The sequence below is a fragment of the Lygodium microphyllum genome, chromosome 8 (genome assembly GCF_053477565.2).
Source record: "Lygodium microphyllum isolate KBCC chromosome 8, Lygodium_microphyllum_v1.1.10, whole genome shotgun sequence".
Classification (NCBI taxonomy): Eukaryota; Viridiplantae; Streptophyta; class Polypodiopsida; order Schizaeales; family Lygodiaceae; genus Lygodium; species Lygodium microphyllum.
In genome coordinates, this window is record NC_141142.1 from 61,435,560 (window position 1) to 61,453,327 (window position 17,768).

The 17,768-nt window shown below is 44.0% G+C and overlaps 1 protein-coding gene and 1 long non-coding RNA gene across 8 annotated transcripts in view; one reads left to right on the top strand and one right to left on the bottom strand.

The window, feature by feature from the left end:
- LOC148032369 (uncharacterized) overlaps positions 1–17,768 on the top strand; it is a 76,502-nt gene that overhangs the window by 54,013 nt on the left and 4,721 nt on the right. For all 3 annotated transcript variants that reach the window (XR_015691620.1, XR_015691621.1, XR_015691619.1), the window contains one exon: positions 5,062–5,169. This is a non-coding gene — a long non-coding RNA (uncharacterized LOC148032369). The remainder of the gene's footprint in view (positions 1–5,061; positions 5,170–17,768) is intronic.
- Positions 1–17,768, bottom strand: part of LOC148032370 (uncharacterized) — a 117,427-nt gene that overhangs the window by 50,561 nt on the left and 49,098 nt on the right. The gene's annotated exons all lie outside the window — the stretch shown is intronic.

Below are 17,768 nucleotides of genomic sequence, written 5' to 3' on the forward strand. Positions count from 1 at the left end.
GACACACTCTCTAGCTCGATATCTTTGTCTTGGTCCTTCACACACAAGATTTCGAGGTTTAGTATTCATTCCCTCCACAGTTTGTTTGCTACATGAGCATTATATATTTAGTATTCATTCACTGTGTTCATTGTCTCCAAGTTACCTTAACCCTAACTGTGTTTTGTGTTCAGTTTGTGCTTCATCATATGATTGTCTTGTGTTTTCCGTGTTCAGAGCATTTCTTCATAGTATTAGAGCCAAGTACTCTTTGAGAAACCTTGGCCTTAATCTAAAAGGTCGTGGCAAAAGCCAAAACCATAAAAAGGAAGATGACTTCAAATGCATCTTCGCCACATCATGATGCTCCCAACCCTAGTACATCAAGATTCGAGCCAGAGTAGGTCACATAGCCTACTCTGCAAAGATATGAAATAACTAGTGAGTCATCGGAACCATGGAGTCCTGCAACCTTATGAGATTACACGAGCCGAGTACGATCTTATCTTAATGCATCGGGCTCAATAGCAGATTGAAGGTAAATCTGAGTTTTTCCCTTTAGATTTGGTGCACCGGTCTTATGATTTTGTAGAAAGGATAGAAGCTCCACAAAGGACTAGCCATCCTAATGTAAAAACTGGCAGAGTACAGAACCCTTCATCTCTCTACCACCTTCATCTCCATCTCTACCTCTTTCATCTCTTCCATACACATCTCCACTTTCATTCACTTCTATATTGGGTACGCAAAACAACACTTCTCAATCTTTTGAATTTACTTCATCTTTTCCGCAAGATATAGGTGATTCTCGAGATGAAGGAGCTTTTCAAACCAAGTATTGGTTCATAAGCCCAGAAGAAGATAGATCTATCCATTTGAACTTAAGAACAAGTAAGCAAAAGATACAAGATTCATTGGTAAGTACTTCTCCATCTTTTCCTTCTGCTTTTGCATCTCATGGTCAATTTGATTTTGGTGAATCATCTTTTTCATCATTTTCATTTAATGGCATTGGGGGGTTCCTCATGCTTAGGTACTTTTGGGGCCTCTCATTTCTCTTATCCTGGTGGTATATCAATGATGGAGGTTTATCCTCCCACACACACACTTTCAAGTTAACCCCCACAAGAACAACATTGAGTGTAAAGCACTTGGTACCATAGTTCACCTCTAAGGATTTACCTCATGGCCACCTCATTTTGCACTACCCTAGTCAACATTTGGACAGAGCTTACGTGTCCCAGTGCCTCCACCTCCATCGAAACCTTATGGAAACATTCATGTTCCAATGTCTCCATATCAATCAGCACTCGTTGGACACCCGTAGCCTATTTCTGTCTACCCATATGCTCCTCCTATTTCTTTACTACCTCTACCTTCACCATCTTATACACACCACCCATACCCATCTTAAATACCTCATGGTTCTTTGTCCTCATCAGCCAAGCATGCATTTAATCATAAGACTCGTTTTAATAGGTCTACTGTACAACTTGGTCAAATTTGATGAGGCATGTCCTTGACTCACCAAACCTATGGAATGTTGTGCAGGATTTGGAACCCCAACCTGATCCCGCACTTGTTCCATATGAGCTTGTCCACTTATGGAAGGCTAGGAATGCCTTCACTACTATTGAGTTGATGCAAGGTTTATTGCCTGAGTTTCATTCCTAGCTTTAGCACTTTGACTTAGCATCTGACCACTCAACACACTTGACAAACTATTATGTATCTCAAGATAGGATCTGTTGTATAAATCTAGACCATGAGCTTCAGAACTTCAAAATCACTACAAGGGATGACTTGAAGGTCAAGTTGGCAAAGTATCAGCAACTCCTTACTCAATTCTCCACTATAAGGGATCATGAGTCCCTTGATAACTAGGTCACATTGTTTCTAAATAAGTTGCCAAGGAAGTATTTCAATTTTGTTGCGGCAAGTGATCTCACAGCCCACTATGCCCACGTTCTATGAATTTAAGTATCAACGACTACATTACACTCGGTTGTTCAATCAGTTTCATGGGGCATCTCCTATAGAGGGGAATTTTGTTACTTCTTCCCAAAAGGGCCAGCAAGGAAAGAACAAAGAATCTCAAAATTCCACTTAGACTCAAAATCAATCTAGTGAGACCCAAGGGAACATCTAGTCATCTCTCAAACCAGGGTGACAGAATACACCTAAGAAAAATAGGTATTTTCAACATTGTCAAAAGGCTGGCCATTTTGATAACGAGTGTCAATCAAAGGCTAGGGGCACACAGCCAAAACCTTAGTCCCATATCCCCACCCTTTAGTTAGGCAACCCCCAACAAGGAAGGCAAGGTGGTAGCAACCAATCTTAGTAATAGTGGAGAGATCAAACTCACACTATCACAGGTCAACCATTGCAATCAACAACATTCTCAACGCCAAAAGGCTTGTTTGACTGGTTTGCAAAGGTTCACATAATTTCTCTAGAGACATTTGAGAATGTGAATCTCATTCTCATTTGCTAGTTGCCTCCTAACAAGGTGATTGCAGAGGCCCACTCATCATAGCCAAGTACTTCAACTACTTCTTGGATTATGGATGGTGGAGCTACACATCATATGACCCCCATCGAAGACATTTTCATCTACTGAGCCCTTGCAACCGGAAGAGTCCAAGTTGGGAACAATTTCTTGGTCAAGATTCAGGCTCACAATCGCGTCAATTTTGCCACTGACTAGGGCCTAGATTGTGCTATGCTGGATGATGTATACTCTATCCCTTAGCTTGGGGTAAAGTTGTTATCCATTTAGCAACTTTGCTAGTTGGGACAAGTAGTCCTCTTTATAGCAACCACAATCGAGGTTCTTGACTCTCAAACTGGTCTAGTGATTGCTGGCAATGAGGCACAGCCTAGTAGCCTATACCACATGACACAGTTTCTTTCCGAGTCAACTGCCAAGGGCTCTGAGTTCCATCACTTCCAAGCTTTGGCCATTGTACGAGAGCCTACGGACACTGAGCGTCTCTGGCATTTTGGCTTAGGATATCTTGTATAGGACTCTCTTTATGAGTTTTCGCATCGTCAAATGGTTAAGGGCCTTCCATGCCTAAAGCTATCTCGAGATATTTCTAAAGCATGTCAACTCGAGAAACAGCACCATATCCCATTTCCTTAGCAGTCCACACATACAGTTGAGACTCCTCTGAGATTGATTCATGTTGATCTTTGTGGAACAATACCCATTGCCACCTTGAATGGTGCAGTTGATTTCTTTTTTATTGTGGATGATTTCTCTAGATATATTTGGGTATACTTTCTTAAGCGTAAGTTAAATGCTTCCATATATATTTTCTACTTGGGTGCTGTTGGTTTATAATCAAATTGGACATCATGTTGGTTGCATGAGGGGTGATAACAGTAGCGAGTTTATCTCTCAAGAGTTCTCCAACTTTCTACAAGAGCATGGCATCTCCCGCCATCGCACCTCTACCAACTCCCCCTCATAGAATGGAGTCGTAAACTGAACAAGCTCCCGGATCATCTATGGGTCGAGGCTTTTAGCACCTCATTGTACATCCTCAACCGACCATAGTCCCTCAGCGGACTCCCTATGAGGCATTCTTTGGCAATCAGTCTATAGTATCCCACTTTAGAGTCTTTGGATGTTGTGTCTACATGTACACTCCTGATAATCACATAGGAAAACTCACTCCCCCTTGAACTGATCTCTTGATCTTCATAGTTTACTCCTCCAAAGTAAAAGCCTACCGTTTGTTGGATCCCTGGATAAATAAGGTGATCGTTAAGAGAGATTTAGTTTTTGACGAGAGGGATATAATGCAATCTTCTGCACCGAAGCTGATTCCTCATCCTATACTAACAGAGATAGTATCTACTAATCTGGGTCTGCTACCCAACCCATAAATTCTTCAAATCCTAGGCCTCCTCCATAGGATCCGTTACCTCACTAATACGAGTAGACCATGCAGGATTCAAGAATCCTTCCATCGGATTTCACTCTTGAGGGCCCTAGAAGATCTGCTCAGCTTGCATCTCAGGCTTCATTTGCATCATTGTTTACAATTGATTATATAGTGCATTTGGAGCTAGATAGTTAGCATAAGGCTCTTCAGTATCCCCAATGGCAAGAGAATTTGGAAAAGAAGCTAGAGAGTATTGATCCAAATGAGACTTTGACTTTGATGGATCGTCCAAGTCACAATATAGTCATTGGGTTGAAGTGGATTTTTAGGATCAAGCTAAAAGTTGATGGAACTTAAGATAAATACAAGGCTCGCCTTGTAGTACAAGGGTTTCGACAGAAGCAAGGTGTTGATTATAAAGAGACCTTTGCTCCTACTATGTGGTTGACATCACTCCATTTGTTGATTGCACTAGCCGCTCACCACAGTTGGCCAATCTATCAAATGGACGTCAAAAGTGCCTTTCTAAATGGTTATTTGGAGGGGGAAGTCTATGTGGAGCAACCACCTGGATTTTCTTTTGGTAACTAGAAAGATAAGGTTTTTCGCTTGCAAAAAGCTCTTTATGGACTGAAGCAAGCACCACATTCTTGGTTCTAGAGGATGAATGAGTTCCTTCGAACTTATGGATATCATTCTACCCCTTATGATCTGAATTTACTTTTGTGTATCCTTTTATGTAGATGATTTACTTATTAGTGACTCAAATCCTGCTGCCATAGTAGAAATTAAGGCTAAGCTTTGTGCTACTTTTGAGATGACCAATCTCAATTTGTTATCTTACTTTTTGAGGATGGAGGTAGTTCGTTCTGAGAGTTGTATTATTGTGTCTTAGTAGAAGTATGCTCTTCAGGTAGTTGAATAGTATTATACTAATCAGACACAATCTGTAGCCACACCACTTGATCCCATTATCCACTTATCTAAAGATCCCCTCAGACAGCCCTTTGATGAGCACACCTATGGAAACTTCTCTAGTTGATTCATACTAGGCCTGATTTAGCTTACTTAGTCACTATTTCACTGTACCTTGCATGTTACATTGGATTTCTTGTTTGCGTGTTTTGAGACATGTTCGGTGTACCTATGCTTATGGCTTGACTTATGGTTCTTTTCATGTTTGTAGGGCTATACTGATTTAGGTTGAACAAGAGATCCCAACGCCCAACATTCCCACGGTGACTACCTCTTTACCTTAGGCACGGCGGCTTGAGTCATGCCATTGGAGCTATAGGTATTTTTGTGGGATATTGTGAGTATAAAATTTGGACTGATTTGTTGCTGGTTATAGCAGGGTATTAACTGTTTTTGTTAGCTAGAAGAATATTTACTTCCATACATGATGTGCATGCACTGCAATGTGTCCAGATTGACATGTATGGATACCTGCATGTAGTGGCAATTGTCTGAGATGTTGTGGGCTATGTTGAGGCATAAATACCCTTTCTTTGCCTAAGAAAAGGCTGCCGGTTACGCACAGGTTGCTGTTCACAGATTGCTTGTCTGCTCACTGCCAGTTAGTGTGTTTACATACAAAGTATGCAATAAATGCAGTCCATACACATAGATTGTTGTACCTAGATGTATTGCCACTTGACTTGGGGATATGGTTGACATGTTTATGGACTGAAGTACTCTGATGTCGCTGCTCAAAACTGTCATTGAATTGGAAGGCTGAAACTGATCAGTTAAGAAACCTTGGTTTGCAGAAAGTTAGGCAATGTTTACAACATGGCAAATGCAGATAGAACAGATAACATAACCCAGATAGTGGGTGAGAAACTTAGGCTGAACCTAAATTGCCTAGACAGGAATCCCACTCCAGATCAGCTGAGAGCTTATAGAGCTTGGATGGAAAGAGTGCGCAAGGTTCTACATTGGCTGTCATTATGTATTTTGGATGCTATGGTAATGCAGATTACGAACTACAGCTCTCGAAAGGATGCATGGAATACCTTGATTAGGTACTATGGCACTATCCACAAGTGCCAAGAAGATACAACTGAAGTAGAAATTCAATAATATGGAGAGAAAGGGTAGATCTATTCAGAACTATGTCACTAAAATCAAGACCATTGTGGACCAATTAGCATCCATTGGCATACGTGGAGGATGAAGATATGGTTGCGGTTGCATTAAATGGCTTGGGACCTGAATATAAATCTTTTGATACTTCTATATCTGTGCGAGCTGAAATGCCAGATTTTAATGAGCTTGTGGCATTGCTCATTCATGAGGAAGTCAAATTGGGATTGGCTACAGCTCTAAGAGCAAGGATGTTGTCTTTTACTCGAATCAACGTGGCCGTGGTAGCCATGGTAGAGGATTTTCTCATGGCAAAGGAGCACCATAGAATATGTCTCACGGCAGTAATACCCAGCAGGGTTCAAATACACGAGGAGGTGGCAATTTTAGAGCCAAGGGAGATCTAGCCCTAGGGGCGAGACTCCTAGCAGCCACAGTGTGTCTCTGACAATCCTAACAAGGATAAGAATTGTCATTACTGTGGCAAGTACGGACACATTGCCAAGGACTATTGGAAGAAGCAGGGCAATTAGAAAGGCAAGCAGCATGGATATTATGCATCGTCCATCCATACAAAGGATGATTCCATAGATCAGTTGTTTGCCATGACTTACGTGCAAAACAAGGCTGCTAAGAAGTCGAATGCAGATGATATTTGGTATATTGATTCGAGAGCATCGAATCATATGACACCTCATGGTGACTAGTTCACAAATATGGTGCCTAACAAAAATGGCAATGTATGTACACGCAACGATACGCGGCATAGCATTGAGAACAAAGGCATAGTACCTCTAGTGATTCATGATGGCAAGAAGAAGAACCTGCATGATGTGTTGCATGTCCCATCCATTACGAAGAATTTGCATGTCCCATCCAACAGCAGTGGGGAGTATGTATTACATGAGTTTGACAATTTTTTGGTTAAAAATGGTATTCGTAGGCAGCTTACATACAGCTACACTCCACAGCAAAATGGAGTAGCTGAACGGAAGAATAGGGTATTGATGGAAGTTGCCCGTGCTATGATGAATGAGAAAAATATGTCGCTTTACTATTGGGCTGAGGCTATTATGATAGCCATGTACATTTTGAACAGGACTCCCACTGTAGGCATTCATGATTTGACACCCTTTCAGAAGTTGTATGGCTACAAACCTGATATCAGTCACATGAAAGTATTTGGTTGTATTGCTTATGTGCATATTCCTGACGAAAAGAGAAGGAAGTTGGATCCAAAAGCACATAAGTGTGTCTTTATTGGTTATGCGCAAGAAAAAAAGGCATGTAAATGTTTTGATCCCTCTACTCGGGAGACACTTGTGAGCAGGGATGTTATATTTTATGAGATGGCTACTTGGTATGCATCACCTACAGCAGTACCATCTGACATGCCTTCTGCACATGCTTCTACAGTTGGTTTGCAGCAAAGTACTGCATCGACATGTCCTAGTGTTACGAATGTATCATCCTTTGTATCTCCATGGATAGGAAATGCGGAGTTCTGGCTCATCATCCACTAACATCACTATCAGTGAGGGGGAGATATGACATGATGGACAACAAAGGGAAAGAAAAAGTTTTTGATTATACACCTGGTATGATGACTTCAGGGTATGACTCAACTGATAGTCTTGACAGTGAACCTGGTATTCCTATTGTGTATACACTTGGTACTCGGCAAAGCAGGTACATTCTGCCTCATGAGAGAGGGGAATCTAGTAGTGCACCACAGCTCAGACGCTCACAGAGGGTTAGGTATCCTGTGGATAGACTAACTTACAGTGGTTATTCTGCAAAGCATTATGCTTATTTGACGAAGCAAAGGTTAAGGTTAAAAAACCTTCCACTTATGCTGAAGCAGCAATGGATAAGAATTGGTGCACAGCTATGGATGAGAAATGGTTGCCTTGGCTGAAAATAGCACTTGGGATCTTGTTCCACTACTAGATGGAAGAAAGACCATTGGTTGCAAATGGGTTTATAAAATTAAATGCAAGTCGGATGGCAGTGTAGAGAGGTACAAAGCTAGGCTGGCTGCCAAGGGATATGCTCAGTAGTATGGTCTAGACTATGAAGAAACTTTCAGTCCTGTTGCCAAGATAGCAACCATACGAGCACGATTGCATTGGCTATTGCAAAAGGCTGGAAATTGCAGCAGATGGATGTTAAGAATGCTTTCCTCAATGGTAACTTGGAAGAGGATGTTTACATGGATCAGCCTGAAGGGTATGCACACCCTAAGTTTCCGCACTATGTCTGTAAGCTGAAGAAAGCTTTGTATGGGCTGAAACCAGCTCCTAGATCATGGCATGCAAGGATCAGTAGTTACTTGTAGAGTTTGGGTTTCATGGTTGGCAGGGCTGATCATAGTCTGTTCACGAAAAAGACAAACACAGGATTGGTAGTGCTGGTTATTTATGTGGATGATCTCATAATCACAGGTGATGATGACTTTTGAATATAGAATGTCACGAGTATGCTGAAATCTGAATTTGATATGAAGGATTTAGGTGAGCTGAAATTCTTTTTTTTTTCAAGAAAAGAGAATTCTATTAATAACACCTTGGAGAAAGTCCCCCTAAGGTAAATACAAAGTACAAGAAACTATGTGAAGAGTAATTAAGTACATCAAAGATACAATGGTTGTGTAAACAACCAATCTGGTGGGCTAAAGTGCCAGACCATCTGAGGGGTAGTGTGAAAGGTGTCTGAATCCCAAATCCTCAAGAAAGCCTCTCTTTTCTTCCTCATCCTCTTAGAGCTGCCCTACAACCTCTCCCATCTCCCACGGAGAGTATGGACTATCTCTGTCCAAATCCTCGATAAAGACTCCCCAGTGGGTATATCCTAAAGATCAATGACCTGGCTACATCTCGCAGTCCATATGTACCAAGCTATAATACTGGAAATCAGGTCCCATCTGTGACAATGTACCTGAGTCCACTGTGTCTGTGAGTAGTCTAGGGTAGGGATCCTACTCAGATGCTGTCCAATGATGAGAAAAGAAATGCTCCCCTGAGTATACTTATAGCCACATGCTGGACCTCTATCTATGACCCAAGCTGCAGCCCCCCATGTCGCCACCATGGACTCTGTTGTACCATGGAATACTATCCTAAGAGCTCTCCTCCAAATCTCTTGGGCTCTAGGACAGTCCCATAGGCAATGTCTCTATGTCTCCTCTGGCTCAGCACATCGTGCGCAAGCTACTAGGCCCCTGCCATATCCAAGCCAAGTGCCAACTGCTAAACTCCTATGGGCTAGAAGCCGTAGAAAGAGAGACATCTTCCTTGGCCTGAAGCTGTCATGTAGCCGCCTCCAAAAATCATATAGGAACTCATCTGAGACTCCCTCTCTATGCCAATGAGGGATGGCTGCAAGTTGTGCTCTAATCTTGCTCATCTGTATCCTCCGTCCCAATCTAGTAGCGTAGCCAAAGAAGGGGATGTCGGATGGCCTATCAAGGAAGGGATCCCTCCACACCCATTCTCCTAGATTTCACTGAAGTCTCTGTAGAGGCCTCCTCTGGTATGCCCAATATCTCCATCCAACTATAAGACAAGTGATTGGATCTGGGTCTATGTGCCATTTTCTTTGAAAGTGTGCCACTACTCTGATTCTCTGCCTGGAGCAGTCACTAAGTGCTGTAAGGTTAAGGTCCTCTCGTTGGAGGCAACTATCCTCCTCAACTGTGAAAGTGAATGTCCTGACTTTGCTAGATTCAATGACTGCTAGAAGGATATCCCTCTAGAGAAAAGACCAATCCAAGTTTGAGAGGAAGCTGTTTCAGTTTGCCAATCTGGTGGAACCCCTTCCATCATGGCCTCAATCATAGCCCTGGCTCCCCTGAGACCCTGTAATCTCTACCTTTGGGTCTCGTGTGGTAACTCTTGAAATGCAAACCACTCCCCCACTGATGTAGCGACCTGTAAAGAGAATCTCCCCCATGATAAGTGTGTCCGCTGCCCAATGGTGTGGCCTAACTTTGATCTCAAATAATGATTAAAGAGAAGAGGATGTCTCCTCTTCTCTTCAATAGTAGTCGGGGGGAGCTGGTGGAGCCTTGGAGATACAGATCTCCAAGCTCCAATAATGGTAGCTGCAAATCTGACCTCAAAGCTCCTCCCTAAATCTCTAGTGCTGATCTCCTGAAATATCCAATGAATGCTAGGCTGCCATGGTCCTCCATGTATAGGTGTCAAGTCCTCTAGCCTCCCCATCAGAAGTTTCTTCCAAGGCTCCTCACCTGGAAGCAGACCCCTAACAATGAGCTTGACCAATAAGGCTTTGCTCTGACTATCTGGTTCTATGATCCCCAATCCTCCTCTGGATCTAGGCTATGACATCCCAAGCCACCTTTGCTCTGGCTGGACTCCCATCTCCTACTGACCAAATGAACTTCCTGATGAGGCGTTTCACCTGGCTAATACATGACCTAGAGAATGCCCAACAAGAAGTGATGCACCACATGGTCGCAAGAAGAACTTGGTTGGCAACCACTACTCTTCCTGCCAATGAGAGTTTCACTGTTGAGCTCCAATACAAAAGCTTCTGTCTGATGCTCAAAAGGAGGGGTGCCAGCTATTGCTCTAAGGTAATATCAATCCCCACATGGCATCCGAGATATCTCACGGCGGTCTTGCGGGGAACCCATGTGAAATCCTTGTGTGGTCACCACTCTAGCTGTCTAGTGTCGTATATCCAAAATCCAAAGGATTTGTTCCAATTAATTAATGCTCCTGATGCTCTGTAAAATGTCTCCATGGCTGTTACAAAGGCTCTAAAGTTGCCCTCATTCCCATCCAAGTAAACTGTTGTATCATCAACAAACTCCACATCAAGAAGCTCCTCAAATTCAAGGATGGGTAGCCTGATGCCTCTAATACCTGCAGATCTGTCTCTCAAGAAGGAATTCATGGCCTCTACTACAAATAGAAACAAGAACGGAGCAAATGGACATCCCTGTCTAACTGATCTATGGATGCTGAATCTATCTCCTCTTGCCCCTCCAGTCATGACCTAGCTATGTGCTAAAGAATAGAGACCCGCTACACCCTTGACCCATTGCTTTGGAAAGCCCATCCTCAGCATTGTGCCATCTAGGAACTCTCAATCCACGTGATCATATGCCTTCTCAAAGTTGAGAAGGAGCACAATAAGGTCTTGCCTCCTAGATCTAGCCAAAGTTGTGGTCTCCTAGAAGGTGAAGATGTTGTCCAAGATGCTATGCTCTCAAACCAATCCTGCCTGAGTGGGGTGTATAATATCTGACATCAATGGTGCCAGCCTGAGACTAATCACCTTTGCGAGGATCTTATAGGCAGTTCCAAGCAAGGTGATCGGTCTCCACTATGTGATCTCCAATCTATCTCCGCTTCCTTTCGGGATAAGATGAATCAGCCCCTCAAAGAGTCTCTCCGGCATAGTCCCTGATGCCATAATCTCCCGAAAGGCTGAGTGAAGACCTTTTTTTATAAGATCCCAGTAGCTCACAAAGAAGGATTTATCTAGTCCATCTTCCCCAGGACACTTGCCTGAGGGTAGTGCCCGAAGTGCCTCCTCCAACTCCTCCTCTGTAAAATGGGCCATCATATTTCTACTCATCCTGTCTGTAACCACCCTATGCATGCTCTGCCAAACTACTTCTCTATTTCTCTCATATCCAGGGGGTCTAGTGGTGGATCCTAGAAGGGATGTATAGTATTGTGTGGCCACCTGTCTTGCCTCTAGAGGGCCCTGTGCAATGGATCCATCAGCTCTCCTGAGTCTCCGAACACCCTATCTAGAGTGTTTAGGCCTTGTGGTGCGGAAAAAATCCCTATTAACCCTGTCCCCAGACTGAGTCCAAAAAGAGGCTCTCGCATGAAATATGTACTCTGATCTAGCTTCCTTCATGGAGTCGATCTCTGCCCTGGCAGTATGCATCCTCTCAACTATCCATCTGCATCCTAGCCGTCTCTCCTCCTCCCTCTGTAAGGAAACCAATGATGCCCTAGCAACTCTTTCCTTCTCTAGAAGGCTCTGTCTCCTCCTTGTGGCCTCCTCTCTGAAGAGGGAACTAATCTCCTGTAGACTCTCATCCAAGTCACTAGCTGCTCGTCCAGCTAAGAAGGGTCTAGATCTCCAACATTGTGTAACTATTTCTCTAAGATCATCCTCATAAAACAAGTGCTCTGGAATCCTGACACTGGAATGGGGTCCCCCTACTCTCTCAAGAAGAAGTATCTGAATCAGTGAGTGGTCCGAGAGGGTTGTGCTAGATATGATGCCTGTCAGGCCGCCTCTGTCGTAGGCCCAATCATCCACATAAAATCGATCAATCCTAGAGAAAGTCCTGGCTCCTATAGCCCTGTCTCTCCTGGAGAACTAAAGTGAGCCTGTGGTCCTGCCAAACTCTGTTGTGAACCATGGGTCCTGGCCTCTAATCTAGAATAAGAACTCCTCCCAAGCACCCTGCTCTCCTCCCCTGATGATTTCTGTGCATCTGCCTCTCTTGTCCTCAAGAGCCTCCACCATGTTAAAGTCACCCCCTACCATCCAATGATCAACCTGTGGTAGAGGCTGACTGAGGGTGGTCCAAAACTGTCTCCTGTCTCGTTGACCATTCGGGGCATAAATGGCCAACAAACCAATGAGTGCCTCCTCCACTCTCACCAAGACCCACATGGCTCTCCCTGGAATCAGAATACCCCAGCCTTGTACCGACTGAGTCCACTACTCCTCAACACATATACATACTCCAGCCTGTATCTCGGTAGCACCTACAGCTGCTGCCCAGTAAGTGTGACTCTGACCTAGCAATAGCTTCCCACAGCATCGGGATATCCTGTCTGCCGAAAGATGGTGCTCCTATAACATAAGAAAATCAATCGATCCTCCTACTAGAGCTCTGTACAGATCCTGTCGCATGAGGCTCCAGCCCTACCTAAAGTGACAACCTCCAAAGCCTCGTACATTCCATGAGAGTATCCTCATGGAGTGTGTCTCAACCTCTCGAACCGGCATGGCTGTACAGCCATGCCTGCCTCTACTGCCTCCTAGTATATACCCGATCATGTGTCCTCTCGGCTATCTCTGCTGCGGGGTGTAATGAGGGGAAGTCCTTAGAGTAGGCATCTAAGTCCTCTACCTCCTGCTCACTGTCCTGGGATATCATGGCCTCCCCTACGTGCTGTGTGTCGGATACTTGAGATGGGGCAAGCTCGGTAAGCTCAACCTGATCGAGCAATGGTCTGGGGGACTATGGCGTATCTGAAGCCTGTTGTAGCTCCTGAGAAGCTACTGGTGTCGTTGCCTCCGTGGGCTGAATCACATCCATCTGCAATGCTGCCCCTTTCAGTGGTTGTGGGACCTCTAGCTCTTGGGCATCCAGAGGAGCGTCTATGGGAGCACTGTGGGGCTGCAGTGGCTCTGCATGGGCTAGCGGCCTGAGGTCCCTGATCACTCTCCACCGTCTCGGCTCTAGGCCCTCGTGCCTTTGCCTCTCATCAGCGCGCTCTCTTCACTGGCACTATCTCCTCCTCTGTCTAGCCTTGCGCCGTCTCTGGCGCTCTGCATCACTCCTCTGACGCGGCTAAGGTCTACCACCTGCCTCATCCCTGAAGGAGGTTTGATGTCGGCATGTCCTGGGGCATTCAGCTGCTGCAAGATTTCCAACCATCCTACAAGCAAAGCACTGACTAAGGAGGCCTGTATAAGAGACTTGCTGGATAAGAAAGCCCATGTGAATGGATGGAATTCTAATATTCTAGGAAAGGCATTGCAAAGACTCTGTGGGTGTTATCACTCGGACCGATGGGTATCTATGTGGGCCTTCTGAGACTGCGTCAACAAAGGTCCTATCCCTCTTTATGACGTGGCCGAATGCACTGCCAATCTCAAGAAAGGTATGGCATAAAATACTCGTCAAGGCTAGGAAAAGAGATGGTGATGGTAGTGCCATCTCCAAGCAATGAATAGTCCCGACCCTCGATCCATCTATCAAAGTATGCTACTAAGGTCCTGACATCAAGCAAGCTGGTAGCAAGCGCTGCCTCCATCTGCTCGGGTGAGCTGAACTAGAGTCTAAAGCATCCCTTTCCAAGGGCACCACTTGCGTGATCCTGGCTAGGGTGCTAGTAAGAATAGACTGGATGGAGTCCTTAAGACTGTGGATAGGCGGATGATCTCCAACCATTCTGCAGGCCAAGGATGATGCTTCTAGGGCTGTCACTCTCTCTCTGAGTGCCAACTCTGTGTCTGGAGCAAAGCAGATCGGTGGGAAGGCATCGACCAAGTGTATGCGGGGGGCTGCACTGGAACCCCCTGGGGATGGTGGAGGACTAGCTTCAATCTCGGGCGATACGCTAGCTCCATGTGTCGATGGTGCGGGTGCTTCTTCCTGGTCTGTTAGCGCAAGGTATAGCCGTTGGTCTACCTGTTGGGGTTGTGCGAGGGAAGGGGAGATGGATGTTACTTGTACAAGGAATCTTACGAAAGCTGCAAGGGTGGATGAGGAGGTTGAGGAAGTGTCCATGGCTGCAAAGTGAGGAGAGAGTGTGGACAAAGCAGGTTGAGGCGTGATAGGCAGGGCGATTGCTGTGAGCCAGGGAGGCGGCTGTGGTGGGATAGAGGAGGCGGCTGTGATAGGAGGCGGAAGGTGAGACAGCAGTTGGAACAGGGAGTTGGCGGCAGTGGCAGTCGGCTAGCAGGGCGGAAGGGGGGATGGCAAGGTTGATGAGGCAGGGTTGACGGCAAGGTTGAAGGGCCAACGGGCGGCGGAAGGACTTGCAGGTGACGTGTCAATTCTCCCTGAGGTCAACGCAAGGTTGGCAGCCGTCAGCAGTCTTGCTACTCTCGCAAAACTAGGTGAGCTGAAATTCTTCTTGGGTATTGAGGTAATAAAGGGAGATAATGGCTTATGGCTGATGCAAAAACACTATGCCATGGAAATGCTGAAAAAATATGGCATGGCTAAATGTGAATCACTTGATATACCTCTGGATCAGAATGTTAAGTTAGACATAAACACTGGAGCTGAAATTGATGATGTCACTATGTACATGCAAATGGTTGGAAGCTTGATCTACTTGACCATCACAAGACGTGATTTGAGTTATGTTGTTGGGCTCATAAGTTAGTTCATGCAGAAGCCCAGAAAGTCACACTTGGATGCTGTTAGATGGATTATGCGGTATATAAAGTCCACTGTGGATCATGGGCTGTTCTATGAGAAGGATAAGGCCCCGAAACTCATTGGTTACACTAATGAGGATTGGGTAGGATGCTCATATGATCGTAGGTCTACGAGTGGTCATGCCTTCAGCTCTGGAAGTGGGATGATCAACTGGAGTAGCAAGAAGCAACCGACTATTGTATTGTCTAGTACTGAGGTAGGGTACAAAGGTGTTGCTTGGCAGCCTGTGAAATTACATGGTTTCTTAAGCTGATGGCTGATTTGGATATGCAAATGGATGCTCTAGTAACTTTATTTTGTGACAATCATAGTATTGTACTTCTAGCAACAAACCCAATTTACCATACCAAAACGAAGCATATTGAGGTACACTACCATTTCATCCGTGAGATGGTTTTTGCAGGCAGAGTGGATCTTATGCATGTGAAGACAAATGAGCAAGTAGCAAATATCTTTACCAAGTCTTTAGGTAAAGATAATTTTAGTCGACTCCAACAACTACTTGGTGTAAAGGTGTTATCTTGAGCTTGAGGGGGAGTGTTAAGACTTCAAGCTCTATCTATCTGTCTATGTGTGTGACCGACAATCTAATTGTATGTCTAGCTGTACACAACAAGTGTGGAACATTTAATAAGTCGGTAGTCCTTGACTTAACCACAGTTGGTACATTGGCTAGATGACCTAGTTGTAACTATTTTGCTCTACTAGTTACTTGAGGGAATAATGAAAGAAATGGGATGAGCTGGCTGCTCACTCTCTGTTGCTCCAAACCTACTCTGTCATTTAACAGTGCACTTTATTGGCACGGCCAAAGTAAACTAGGCCAAAAAGTCAACCGTTCCTTTCTGTTTTTCGAGATGGATCCTGGTATTACGAGGGTTATATGAAGGGATATTGATGCATTTTGGCTATATTTATCCTGCTAGTTAGATTTTAAAGAGGGAACAAGTGGTGTAATTAATTCCATTGGTTTTATAGGTGCTACACTTTTAGCCCCTCAAAAATTCGGGGTCCTAGTTTACTAAAAGTAAACTAGGACAAAATGGTAAACTAGGACGGATGTCTGTGGGATAGTTTCAAGCAAAAGGGCTCACAGAACGGTTTCATTCGAGTTTCTGCAAATCTGGACGGGTTGGGAACTTGAATGCAAAGCAATAAGGTGAGCCTCAATGATTTATAATTTATGCGCTTATTGAAGAAAGATTGAGATGCTATAGTTCTTACAGTATGGTATTTTGTACTTTTTCTACTGGTTTGGATTGATAGGAGATGCTTGCTCATTGCAATGCACTTGTTTCATATCTACTTTGCTAGATGATGGACCGTAATGGAGGAATTGTTAGTGACTTTGAATTCAAAGAATACTCCAAACATGACAATAGTAGTTCATCGAGCAATGATCAGGATGCTACAAAGATTTTACAGTATGATGGTCAAAGGCCTATGTGTCACCTAAATATTTCACATTTGACATGGAAAGCTACAAGCTCATGGAGCTTGATATTCAAGGTATCATGCCAATAACACTAGAGATCTTGAAAGCACGTGATACAAAAGACTCGCTTGATTTGAAAAGGTGGAGACGAATGAGGGATGACATGTGCTTGGTGCAAAATAAGGATGGTACCAATCAACTATGCTTGAAATTGTCACCTTTTACAAAGATTGCTTGCATGTGAAAGATTAGGAAGATATTGTTCAAATGATTTATCGCCATGGCCCAGATGGATATCATCAAGGTGTTACTGCCACAATCGATGCAATAAAGCTAGAATGGTGCACTGACATGAGAAAGCATGGTATTCCTATTACCTATGTGCGCAAGATAGTGAACACATGCGATTGTAAAAATGACGACAAGAAAATCACCTATGGTACCTCTCATCTTTTGCCTCGTGCTAAGAGGGATAACAAAATACAACCATGCAAAACGATTTTGACAAATAGGACCCGTGTGGAGGAGAGCTTGATTGATATAATCATCAAGCACAAAGTCAAATTGGTTTCGCTCCGCACCTCAAAGAACAATGCCATGCTCAAGACAATTGTTGAGTATGTATGACATCGAGGTGGAAGGACTAAAAGGGAGATAATATCCGAAGATTGAGGAAATAAAAAAAGTATGGCTGTCCATTCAAGGTACATGTAGAGTACATCGATGGTGTGGATGAAGTGACCATTCTATTATGGGCAACTCATGATGGGCATATTTTTTGCACACGTGCAGACCTATATCATTTACCTGTGCATCCGAGAGTCATTCAATGTTGCATAGATGACTTCTTTGATGTGGGCACATGTCATCATGTTGCAAAGATGTCGATTTCCAAGGAAAATTTTCATATACAAAACTCTACACTGCTGGATCGGGTAATCTTTCGATTTTTCATGATCCCGAAGGAAGTTTAGATGTTGTCATATCAAATGTGCAACCGATGTGAATTGCAAATAGCATATTTGTCTACAAATGTTTCTATGTATGTGAATCATATATTAATGGTCACAACCTTTTTTTGTGAATAGGAAAGCTCTCGAGTGATGGACGGCAATGTATGCGGCGGCTCCAAAATTGAGGGAACAAAACAAGGTTTATATATACAATTTAGGGTTATCATAAACGCTTTGTATGC